Genomic DNA, 13,790 nt, shown 5'->3' with positions numbered 1-13,790 from the left:
GCTGCCAGATCCCTTGGCATGTGCACAGATACCACTAAATTCACGTATTGAAGTTGTCTAGCCAGTTGATGAGTCATCTGTTGCCACTACCCCTTGATCTTCCTGACTGGAAAGCCAGTATAGAGTATACCCTCAAAAATGTGGCACAACGCAGGTTTTTTCATGATGGTTTTATTGCCAGGGAGGTAAAACAGTTAGGTGAAGGTGGAGATTCTAGAAGGGAATATTCATTAGGGTCCTGGATGCTGCATCCAGCTGGATATGTTTCCAAGAGGAGGAACAGAAAGAGGAGGAGGACAAAGCATGGAGTTGGGTAAGGAGAAGTCTCACTCATATTTCAAGTTCACTGTCATTTCCTTCGGCTGCCTACCCAGTAGAGCTATGAACAAGGAAAGCTAGTTAGCGACTCGCCCAAAGCCATGCAATTATCTCGGCTTACTTACAATAGTAGACTTAACCATTTACAAGGATGTATTTTCCCTATTACTAACAACAACAACAACAACAACAACAACAAAAAGACAGGGTAGTGACAGCCTGAGGTCTGTGTGAGAGCAAATGGGTTGCACAAAGGCTCGCTGGCCTACCAGGTAGATGAAGGGGCACGTGGGTCTCAGAGTGATAAAGGGAAATCAGATCATGTGCTCACACATTCCCAGGCCCAAAGAGCAGGTTAGTATTGAGCCATGTATATTGCAGCCTGGGGCAGGAGAGTGAGAAAAGTCTTCCTCGCTTAAGAAGTCATCTCCTATGGCATCCCATATTCTTGGCTTTTATTTTAAAGTAACTAAATTTTTAAAAAAATAGTAGAAAAGGGACAGTAACCCAAACATGACAGCAAATTCTTTTTAAAAAGCAAATTGGATTAAAAGATACTGCTTGAGAAAAGACTTAATGGCTGGGGACGGTGGCTCACCCTTGTAATCCCAGCACTTTGGGAGGCTAAGGCAGGTGGATCGCTTGAGTCCAGGAGTTCGAGATCAGCCTGGCCAATATGGTGAAACTCCATCTCTAGAAAAGACACAAAAATTATCTGTGCATAGGTTGTGCTTGTCTGTGGTCCCAGTTACTCAGGAGGCTGAGGTGGGAGGATCACCTGAGCCCAGGTGGTCAAGGTTGCAGTGAGTCAAGATCATGCCACTGTACTCCAGCCTGGGTGACAGAATGAGACCCTGTATAAAAAAAAAAAAAAAGAAAGAAAGAAAGAAAAAGAAAAGAAAAGACCTAAGTTTCCTTCACATTCCTGTGGTAGAATCTAGATAGCTTTTATAAACTTGAGTCCACTCTGGTTGCTGTTTTTGGCCTAGTTTCCTTTTGGACCAAGAAAAGAGTTTTGAAAGTCCCTCAGCCCATGGTGTGTTTTCTCTCCTGAGCAGTTTCTAATTCAGGAGGCCAATTTTAGCCACACTGGGCAGTTTCGTGAAGGAGGGTCAGGTCTCACATGTTCTGTAATGACCAGTTTTTATTGAGGGCCAAATTGAACCCTTTTAAATTACCATGCTCCTAGCCAAGATCTAGTTTCCCACTGACAGTAATCATAGTGTGAGCTGGTCATGAAGTCATATGTTTGTTTGCCTTTTTGTTTAGAGCAGGAATGGGACTGAAAGAAAGACCTGTTCAAAACTGAGAGATTGACTCAAATTTGACTTACATTTTATTACAAATGTGTTCAGTGCTTTTCTCCTGAATTTGAAATCTGATAAGTGCAAATCAGTGAAAAACAAACAAATGAAAATGGTGGTGCCTGACTCATTATGAGAACTATCCCAGTCCTTTCATTCTCGAAGTTTCTCTTCCCTGTTTTCGTTGTTCTGAGTCCAGTCCACAGGGATGGCTCCGAATTCACATCTCTCACTGAAGCCTTTGGTTCTGAAAGGACTGAATTTTTTTCTTTTGGGGCACTGCACGGGCATTTGTATACCATAACCCCATGATAGCCTTTGCATTGCTCTGTAAGTTTCACGGTGCTGTTTATCTTTGAACTTGTGTATTGACACAGACTCTCTTTGACCACAGCGTAACCAGGCTCCTCTGAGCCCTCTTCTCTACTAGGCCTCAACTTTGGCCTATAGACTTGAACAAGCACTAACATAATTTTTGACAGTTCAAAGCCTCGTCCCTAGGATGACCCCAGCTCCCTTAGTGTGACTACCTGAGAAAACTCAAGGCTGTCAAAAGAGTTTACTGTTGGATGCAGCCATCACTTGAAGGTAGGGCCCCTGTTTCCCAAGCTCTATGGGAGGATGAAAGCCTAACTTCAATCGGAGTCAGTGAGCAAACCCAGCTGGGTTCACATGAACCAATCCCCTCTCCCACCTTTCGTAATTTTTCACTTCCTTGACTCTATTGAGAAACCCCCTTGTTTCCTTCCCCAGTCCTTCATTCTCTTTTTAAAATGTCTGGTTAACTTTGCACAAATCAAAATTGAGGTCACTTCATGCTGGACTCTTTTCCCTATTGCAGTAGTATACGACTGCTAAAAGCTGTCCTTGCCACTTTCGTTAGTGTCCGGCTTTATCTCCGACAGTATACATTGTCTGTCCAACTAAACTCCAAGCTCACTAAGTATATCATACACTTTTTGTGTTGGCTATGGCTCTCTGCACAGTGCTATGCACATGTAAGGTTCTCAGAAACAATCTACTCTGCTGGAGGAATGGCACAGCGATTGATTTGGGGCATAGAATCTGCACAAATGGTGATTATCTTTGTTCTTGTTGTAGGATAAGTCAAGGAACTGGGAGATTCATTCAAACTAACTCACATTCATGACAGGTCTAAATCCACAACCAGGGTAGATCACATCCTCCATGAGCTTGTATTTTGCGTTTTCTGGTCCTGTGCTCCCTTAACTGTGCACCCCGTACATACACACATTCAACACATACATGCACATACACACTTGTGTGCACACATACACAGGCGCATACTCATACACACATGCACACATACACATACATGCATACACATATGTACGTGTGGACATACACATAATACGTGCACTTACCTACACACGTGTATATGCACATGCACACATGTGCACATATATACACATACGTGTATACACAGATACACACATGCTCACACATGCACATGCACACACACGTACACATGCACACATGATACATATATATGTGTGCACACATGAACATACGCACACACAGATATTGTAATTTCTCCTTCTGTTTTGTTTCTATATTTGCTCTCATTCTCATTTCTGGAAATATGCAATGTTATAACAGCTAAACTCAGCACTAAAGTTCAAATGCACTGAGGCGATATTTCCCAGGAACCACAATTTTAGGGAGTGGATTATTAAGGTGAAAAAAATTATTTTTCAGTGTTTTAACTAAACAGATGTCTATAACTCAAGAGCACCAAGACTTCACACATTGTACAGACTGCTTTACCGTTTCAATGAATATAAATTTTGCAAGCATTTGAGGAGCCAAGAAAGGAGAGATCTTTTGGGAAGGGAAGGCCTATTACGCCATGCTCTTAGAGCATCCTAGGCTGTCTGGTGCATTCTGAACAATGGAGGCAATTGAAGAATTCAAATGAGTAGGTGATTCTTTACATCTTTACAAGGCATCTCCTGGAAACCCGCAGCACTAGAGTTTCAGTGGGTCCTAAGACTTCCTTCCTCTGGCACAATCTTCCCATCATGATGGGCCCTGGTTCAAGATCTTTACACATGCCCAGGCAACTTTTGAATCTATTCTCAGTGTCTTTTTTTAAAAAAATAAATTGGATTTAAAGAGGAATTTTCACCTTCCCAGCACCACCACCTGTATCAGGGTTCTCTAGAGGGCCAGAATAGGATAGATGTGTATATATGGAGGGGAGTTTGTTAAGGAGCATTGACTCACACGATCACAAGGTGAAGTCCCACAATAGTCTGTCTGCAAGCTGAGGAGCAAGGAAGCCATTCTGAGTCCCAAAACCTCAAAAGTAGGTAAGCCAATAGTGCAGCCTTCGGTCTGTGGCCAAAGCCCCGAGAGGCCCTAGCAAACCACTGGTGTAAATCCAAGAGTCCAAAAGCTGAAGAATTTGGAGTCTGATGTTCAAGGGCAGGAAGCATCCAGCACAGGAGAAAGATGAAGGCTGGAAGACTCAGCACGTCGGCTCCTTCCACCTTCTTCTGCCTGCTTTATTCTAGCTGTGCTGGCAGCTGATTAGATGCTGCCCACCCAGATTGAGGGTGGGTCTGCCTCTCCCCGTCCACTGACTCAAATGTTAATCTCCTTTGGCAACACCCTCACAGACACACCCAGAAATAATACTTTGTACCCTTCAATCCAATCTAGTTGGCACTCCATCTTAAATGTCACTCTACCGCATCCACACACACACACACACACACACACACACACACACACATAACATCCACTATCACTTCAAAATGCCTTTTATGTACCGAATTGTGCCACCCCCTCCAAATGCATACGTTGGCATCCTAACTCTCAGTACTTCAGAATGTTACTGTCTGGTGATAGGGCCTTTATAAAGGTAATTAATGTAAAGTGAGGTCATAAGTGTGGATCAAATCCAAACATGACTGATATCCTTGAGACGAGATTGGGACACAGACACACACAGAAGAAAGAATCCGTGAAGACGCAATAAGACATGGCCGTCTACATGCCGAGGAGAGAGGCTTCAGAGAAAACAACCCTGCAAGCACCTTGACCTTGGACTTCTAGCCTTCAGAAGGGAGAAAATCAGTTTCTGTTGTTCAAACCACCTAGTCTGTTGTACTCTGGTATAATTGCCCCAGCAAACTGATACAGCTCCTCATCATTTTCTCGACACCTCTGAGAAAAATATTAATTTTGCAGGTAAACCTACTCCATGAATGAGTATCCAAAGCTATAAGGCTAAATAGGGATTGTAAATGATCAGGTTTTAAAATACCTTACACAACACTTTTTTTTCCCCCATTCTACGTTTGTAAAAATCATTTGAAACAATAAACTTTATTCCTGTGGAACTGCAGTTCTCAATCCCACCTTCATATTGCAGTCAGCTAGGGAGACTGGGGAAAGGCAGGCACTGATGTCTGGGCTCCATCTTCAGAGTTTCTGAATGATTGGCCTCTGTTGGGCACCACTACCCGAACCCAGCTGATTCTCATATGCAGCTACGGGTGAGAAAAATGGCTCTAAACGATTAGTTGATTAGAAAAACCCTGAGAATTTAAAGTTTGCAAAGAGCATCATTCTGTATTATCATTTAAAAGACCTGGATTTGATAAAGCATGGTCTATTGCCCCACTGATACGAAATGTATTTCTTACTCCAATGAGCTCTTTACCCTATTCAGTCCTGCCGTTGTTAGGGAGTGGGTATTGCATTATGTAGTGAGAACAGATACTGCTTAGCAATTTCATCACCCCTAACTGATGCAAGTTACAAAATGGCAGGGAGAGTTTTAGGGGGCATTTAAATCTCCTGGAGTTTCAGGGAAGCATCTATGCTGAGAAGAAACTGCAATCGGTTAGGGGTGTTCTGTATCCCACGTTATCCTAATTAGCAACTTAGCAACACAAGCCCTGTAGAGAACTGGCCTTATTTGGTGGCGCAGCATTGAGAGCCAGTTCTCCGGAATTTGGCAGCAAGTGAAAGCGCTATGACTGCCAATTAGTTGGAGTTGCCTTCAACCCCTTGCTACTTAGCAGTGGCTTTTTAATTTGTGTTGGGTTTTCATTAAAGATTGATCTGACTCTGTGGATTTCTAATGTCCTTTTATTTGGTAAGTCAATCCTAGCCTGGCAGTATCACTTAACACAAAATGTTAATTAAAAAAAAAAAGGCTTGGCTGAAACTGACTTTCAAAACTCAGCTCTCTAGTTCCAGAAGAGAAAGAAAAAAAAAATCCAAAAAAATAAAAATAAAAAAGAAGATGGTGGAGTGAGATGCAAGACCCTCCCTCCAGGCTGTGAAAGATCCGAGGAGAGGAGAGGCGTGGCCAGAGGAGGAAGAGAATGAAAGGGCAAAAATCTTTAATGCTATCTTTTTTTCTACAATAGCTTTGGGGTTACTTTCTTGGGTCTTTTAGAAAAGCCACGTAAGCAAGAGGATAGTCTGGCTGGTGAAAAAGAAAAGAGATGTTACAATAGTACATTCAGGCTCCATTTTAACCTTCCAGGGTGGACGAAATGGCTTAACTGGCCTCTTGAATATTCTGATTGGCTAGGCATATGACCTTCCCAGCCAATCAGGTGGAGCCTCTCTGGGGCCACTCCAGATGACCTGGAAACAGATGCTCTTGATTGGCAAGGTTCCTACCGCCGCTATTCCAAGTCACGAGGCATCCCGACTGTAATTTCTGGCAGAAGCTAATAAGGAAAGTTCCTGCTAACAACCTCATTGATAACTTGCCTCCAGTGGGACCGTTCTTCCATCTGTTAGGGCCGAGGTTGTTTCGGCTGTGGCAAACTGGACGGCTTGGGGTTGATGATTTAAGAGGAGTTGTACCACCTGCCAACGTGGCAAAAGGCACACAGAAGTCAAAGACCCACAGCCTAATCCTCTAAGGGCTGGGTAGTGTTTTGTTTAATGTGGCTTATGTGCTTAGAACTTGAAAAGTCCTGCTCCCAGTGGTTCTATAGTGTATGTTAATGCCAGCCTTACTATGAATGTTATATATGTGTGAGATTATTTATATATGTGTATTATATCACACATATATATTATATATGTGTATATACTCTCCCAGCCACCTGAAGGAGAGTATTACAGTATTGTGGAAAAATCAACAATAGCGTCTTTTAATGACAGCCTCACTATATATATATATTATATATTATATATAATATATATGCTGAAGATTATATATGTGTATTTGATCACAGTATATATATGTATTTGAAAAATCAACAATAGTGTCTGTTAATGCCAGCCTTATTACTTGTGTGCCTGTGTGTGTGTATATACATATATACAATTTTTCATATATACATATATATATATATATATATATATACCAACTTGGAAAGTCTTGTTCCCATGGGTTCAACAGTAGTGTCTAGTAAATACTAGGTCAACTGGGATTCTGGGGAGAGGGGGTTAAAGGTGTCATGGTTACATTTCCTGGCTAACTCTTAATTTACTAGAAAATGCCTGTTAATGTCATCCTTCTTATGTATATATTTACGTAATATATATTTTATGTATACAACTCTATCTGTATATCTGTATCTATCTATCTATCTATCTATCTATCTATCTATCTATCTATCTATCTGTCATCTACCTATCTACCTACCTACTACCTCTGCCTTCTAAAGCATAGCTCAGTGAATGAAACTGAACCTTTGCTTGCTTAGCCAAGACCTTGTGGCTTTTTAGGTTAACACTACTCATCGGCTCTTAGGACAGGAATAAAGATTGTCAAAAGTTGAAGGATAGAGACTGGAAGTTACTTTTTGTCCTAAAATACTGATGAAACTTTGTTTTCTAGTTATTTTTCTCTTCCTTCCAAAATGAGAATGCCACAAAACAAACAAAATATAAAGCTCAACCACAACCACAGGCAGTTGAGCAGCACGGCTGGGTGAGCTGCAGTAACTGGAGGATTTGCTGCATTTGTTTCTCTCCATGGCTTCTGTCGTTTAGCTGCTGGATTGTCTTCTCATTTCTCATTTCTGCATGCTCCAAAGTGTGGACTCACACATGCTTATCTTAAAACAGCATCAAATTCTTGAAGAATTAGTTTTGCCACCAGCCTATGACTTTTTTTCCCCCTAAAACAGTTGGGAAAAGAGGAAGTAGGAGTCGTTGTATCTCTTTTCATCTCTATGAACACTCACCCCACTGGTGACCTTGCACACACTCACGGTTTTAAATACCATCTCCATGAATGCTGATGCAAGATGGCAGCCACTGCAGGCTCAGGAATAAAAGTGCCTTGAAATCTCTGACTGTTGCAAGAACTCAAAGAAGACCAGAAAGGAAGAAGTGATGGCACAGTTAGCTTGGGGTCTAGAAGATAATGAGGATATAATACAAGATGGACAAGGATAATCGTACAATTTATAGTACAATTATACAATTGTATAATTTATAAATTATAAATTATACAATTGTACAATTACAATTTATACAATTTATAAAAACCGAATATACAACCTTAAAATGGAATGTGAACCTAAATCCCCAGAAGCACCCCCAGTTTGGAAGATTTGTAACAAAATCAATATGAATATAATAGTGCTAATAGAATAGTGGGCCCAAGAGCCACATATCAGTGCTAGCAAAATGGTAGAATTCATATTGCGTTAGAGTTGTTCTGTAAGAGCTTTGGTGCCAATGATATCTAAAGAAAATATGAAACTCTCTCAGTCACCTGAACGACAATATTACAGAAATTAAAAAGAAAAAAATACAGGTCTTCTCCTTCCCTCATTTGATTTCATCGGTCTTTGTTCTCCACAGTAGTAAGTTTTCTAGCTATGTCTTGTAGACCTCAAACTATAGAGAAGAAAGCTCTCATTCAAAGGCAATTTATCTTAAGATACTGTAAATGATATTAATTTTTGTCTATTTGAAATATATAAATTATACTATAACAAAAATTAAAATATATACATATGTGCATACATATATACCATTATAAAATTACTTTAGACAAATTACATTTATTTTATTTATTTTTTATTTTTTTAAGAGATGGGGATTTGCTCTGTTGCCCAGGCTAGAATGCAGTGGTATGATCATAGCTCACTGCATCCTCTACTTCCTGGGCTCAAGCAGTCCTCCTGCTTTGGCCTCCCAAAGTGCTGGTATTATAAGCATGAGCCACCATGTCTTGTCACAAATTAAATTTAACAGAGTTTACTTCAGCAGAGAACAATTCATGTATTGTTCTCTCTATACAATATAGCTGTATTTTAGTATTATATAATGAGTTATTTGCATTATTTGGATGTGGTCCTATGAGAGGTCCCTAATTGTATCTCCAATAACCTGGTTGGCTGTTTGTGATTGGCTGAGGCTTTCATTATTAAATTTTAATTGTGCGAGTCATGTGCCAGGTACAATAATATAAAGCTCATTCGTTTGTTAAAAAATCTGGATTTGAGCTGTATTTCTGGCCAGTGGAACAACATTACTGATCTAGATGGCTAAAGTTTTCAATGAGTATTTGTGAAAAAAAGACTTAAAAGTTCTCATTTGCCTTTTGTAAAGAGTCTTTTGGAAAGGCAGTCTTTGATTCGTTTAGTTTTTTAGAAGCCTCAGCATGCCAATTAAAAATCCATCCCATTGTTTTTGAGGCACTTTGGAATCTGCTTTTTTCTTCTAATGTGCCTTGCCAGTTTAAACTTCCCTGTTGTTAACACTGTAATTATGTTATCTTTAGTAAGGTTAACCTATTTATCCAAAAATACACAGGTTTTTGAACCATAAGTTTTGTACGTAAATGTAGCTAGTGTCTCACAAAATGAAGTCCCAGACTCCTGGAATCTTAAAATAACCTGTTTTCAGAAGCCACCTACCCAAGGCTCCTAAATGGATTCAGTAAAGTTAATTATCAGATCCAATCTGATTTTGAATCCAATCTGGCTAAATAATTATTCAAATAGAGTTACAGAGAGAGCTCAAAATGTAAACTTGCAGAGTTGGAAGCTAAGAAGGAACTCACCCATGACCTTCAGTTGTAATGAAAGAGCAGTGGGCACAGTGAGCCTGGTGTGTACCTTTGCTTCATCACTCACTGCTCCTGAGAGTTGCATAAGGGTTCCTTCAGATCTCACTTATGACACCAAATTGTTAAAAGAAAAACTTTAGACAAATTTAACAGATTTTATTTGAGCAAAGAATGATTCATAAGTTGGGCAGTGATCAGAACTTAAAGAGATTCAGGGAGTTTCACTCCAGCAGCATGAGCAGCAAGCTTTTATAGACTGAACACAGAGGCAAAATTACCTGATTGGCTATAGATAAGTGTTTGCCTTATTTGAGTATGGTCTGATGTGAGGTCTCTAGTTATATAACCAATTGGCTAGTTGGCTGCTTGCAATTGGCTGAGGCTCATTTTGTTTTAAAGTCAATTACAAGAAATGTTTTCAAGTTAAGTTCTGGTTTGCTTATATAATAGCTCTGGTTACCAAGACAACCTCCAGCTAATGGCTTCCTTCTTATTTGTTTTAACAATACATACACAGCAAAATAAAACAGTTATGACAAGTGCCAAATGAGTAATTTAGATAATCATATGAGCAGACTTAAGAAGGGGAAGACCAGGAAGGGCCAATGTGGTCATAAATGGCACTGTAAGATACGGCTTGAACTCAACCTTAAAAGAAGAGGAAAGTGTCAGATAAGTACAGAAAAAGTGGAAGAGCATATTAGGTGAGAGCTTTGCCTCCTTCACTAACTTTGCAGATAAGACTTCCAGCTCTGCAGATGCAGAAGCCACAGGCATGCTCTGACTCGTGCCTCAGCCTCTGCCTTTGGCTTATAGCCTTCAGCTACCCTCAAGAAAAATGTTTCTCCATCTTCCAAGTATCCTGGTCACCTCCAGACTATGGATTGCTTCTGTTGTCATCTTATAACCAAAAGGAATGCTGACGTTTTCCTAGTGCTGGCCTCTTGGCATGAGTGTACATGAGGAAATGGGGAGTCTAATTTACACAACGAGTGTGCACAACACAGAACTATTAATCCAGAGGTTTTTATCTCTATAATGAGGTAACGATAGCTTGCTTATTTATTTGTTTATTTATTTATTTTGAGACAGGGTCTCGTTCTGTCATCCAGGCTAGAGTGCAGTGGCGCAATCACAGCTCATTACAACCTCCACCTCCGGGGCTCAGGCTATCTTCCCACCTCAGCCTCCCAAGTAACTGGACTACAGGCGCATGCCACCACACTTGGCTAATTTTTGTATTTTCATAGAGATGGAGTTCCACCATGTTGCCCAGGCTGGGCTTGAACTCCTGAGCTCAAGCAATCCACCTGCTTCGGCCTCCTAAAGTGCTGGGATTACAGGTGTGAGCCACCACACCAGCATGATAGCTCATTTAAAGGCATTTCAGAATAGTGAGTACTTCAATTATATATTAAAATTTACAGACTGATGAAAGTCCAGTGTTTTTAAACACCAAAGCTCAAAAACCTATTGGGTGCATCACTTGTAAAACTGTGTTATAATACAGATGTATCCTCAGGGTGACTGAGGCTAGTCAGACAGTGAGTTGTTCACTCAATGCTCTGTGAGCCTTATGGGTTTCTTAGTTGTATCTGTTTTAATATCTTTTTCTTTCTTTCTTTCTTTCTTTTTTTCTCTCTCTCTCTCTCTTTCTTTCTTTCCTTCCTTCCTTTTTTTTTTTTTTTTTTTGTCTGCAACATCACTTTCAGCCAATGGGGTTTCACTATTCATTCTCAGCTTTTGTTTCTGACTCTCTGTGGACTGGTAATCCAGATGAAGTTAATTTATTCTAATTGTTATTTTTAAAAAACAAAGCCTTCAATATACGGTCTTAGGAACTCTCCTCTGGGTTTTCCACTTTTCATCTTTGTTTCCCACTCTCCTCCTGTATGCTAGCCACTTGGAGACCCTTTTTGTTACTTCCCGATATTTACCTGTATTCAAGATGAGTCAGGTTGTCAGGCTGCTAATTTCCGGACATGTGAGTTATTTCTGTAGTTTTGCTCCAATATACCACCAAAAATAAGACAGATCCTTTACTCTGCCAGTGCCATCTTCAGTGGCAGGTGTCAACTGACAGATTTGAATAGACGATTTATATGTCTATTATTTGAAACCTAGAGCATTTCCTGTAGTTAGCTCTCTCCTCTACAATTTTTTGCAAACATTACAAGAAGAACGGACCCATCTCAAAAGGTAACCGGAAGGTATCTTGAAGCTGTTATTTGCTTGTGGGGAGATGGGGCTGTGGTCAGGCAATGGAAGTGGTGGATAGCTGGATAGATGGATAGCTGGATGCTCAGGGCTTTCTGCAGCAGCACTGGGAGAAGCTCTAGCATCGAGGAGGGAGTGGAGCCCAAGAGGGACATTGGAAAGCCCTCCATCAAAGGTAGATGAGACCTCCATGATAACAGGACATTAGTATAGAGACTGGTTTGGTGAAAGAAGTTGCCACTGCTGAGGTGCCAATTAAAAGAGGCTGTTGTGTCCTGGAGAAAGGACGAACAAGGGTACGCTTGTGCCCACTGTTGGTTTTCTGTGGCACCCCAGCACAGAGAACAGCTGAGCTTAATGCCAGATTTCCCTCCTGCTGAATTCAGCCAGCTTTGGAAATGAGCAGGGGAGACAAAGAAGTGCAGACCTGCATCATAGAGATTCATGCTAGTCGTCTTCACCATCGTCACTGTGGAGCATTACCTCGCAGTGATTTTTGGCCTTGCACACAGAAGCACTGCTTCTGTGCAAAGGGTAAGTAAGGGGGAGGCATGGTTTCTGCCTGCGTAGGGCTCACGTAAGGGGACAGTCACACTGCCATGGATTCTCTGCCAATACAGCAATCATAAGGTCGTTGACAAAAAGTCTATTGTTCATATGCTTTGTGATTTAATTGCTAAAGACCAACACCTAAATTATCAGTTAGCATCACAATAAACTATTGTAATGAGAAGACCCCAAAAATGCAATGACTCAGGTAAGATAGAAGTTGATTCCTTTCTTACCTAACAGTCCTGGGGGGTGCGCCTGATCAGCAGGAGGCTTTGTCCACGCAGTGACTCAGGGACCCAGGTTGCTTCCTACTTGTTTATTGTCTATTCTCTAAACCATTTTTCTTGCCTGTCTAGATGTCATGCCCAGATAGCCAGCCAGCAGGAAAAAAAAGGGAAGAACGTGAGGGGCATGCTTGGAAAGTGTGACAGACTTGTCTAGAAGTAGCACCCTTCTCATCCATTGGCCAGAATGTGGTCACGTGACCACCGTCCACTCCATGGGGTCCTGGAGATGTGGTGCCTGCCTGGGCTGCACATCAGCCACACTTCTCTCACTGTGGAAGGTCAGTAGGTTTTGGTGAACTGGCATCATATGGGGCTTCACTTTACATTTTGATCTGGTGTTTTCTTCAGTTTTCCAGTTTTTTAAAAAAATCTAACAATAAGTTTGTAGAATTCAATAATTTCCAATCCCTTTTTAGTAGTTGCATTGTTAACTTTGTTTAGTCTTCTGAAACCTCTTTTATTTGCTTCTTTAAGCCCCTCCCTCTGCCTCTAGTTTTTGAAAGAGAAAACATACTTTCTTCCTTTAGTTGGAATGAATGAGGATTCTTGGAAGAATTTTCCACCATTTCTTAAGAATGGTAGGTGTTGCAAATTCAGGTTTGAAAACTTGGATAAGAAAAGAGTAACCTATGGAAAGGGCAGGCATTTTAGAGGCTGGGGAGGGGGGAGATTGGGAGGGGAGAGGGGAGGACAGTGAAAATACACAAACTCTCCACAAAACAGGAGCCCTACAGGAATATGAGTTTTTAAATCCTTCGTTGTTTCTTTTTGTCACATTGTAGCTGACTCTTCTTTTGCCCCAAAGACAGGGCACTGGCTGGTTAATTATAAAAAGTGGTTCCCAACACAAATCCAGCAGAAGGGCTGTGGGAAAAAACTGCTTTAGTTTAGGGTTAGACCCACCAGCTTCCACTAAACATCCATTAACATCATAACAGATGTTTAACAAGGATAAGATGAACCTGGGAGACTCCTTCCCTACAATCCAAATCTCCCCCAGCTTTGGAATTTCAATCAGAAAAAATAGACTTAAAAAGATAGTTAACTAAAAATGTTTAAATTCTGAGGTGACAGAGGCTTTCTTAC

The sequence above is a fragment of the Gorilla gorilla genome, chromosome 7, assembly GCF_029281585.2.
Source record: "Gorilla gorilla gorilla isolate KB3781 chromosome 7, NHGRI_mGorGor1-v2.1_pri, whole genome shotgun sequence".
Classification (NCBI taxonomy): domain Eukaryota; kingdom Metazoa; phylum Chordata; class Mammalia; order Primates; family Hominidae; genus Gorilla; species Gorilla gorilla.
The sequence above is the reverse complement of the archived record's forward strand: the minus strand, read 5'-3'. Positions refer to the sequence as shown.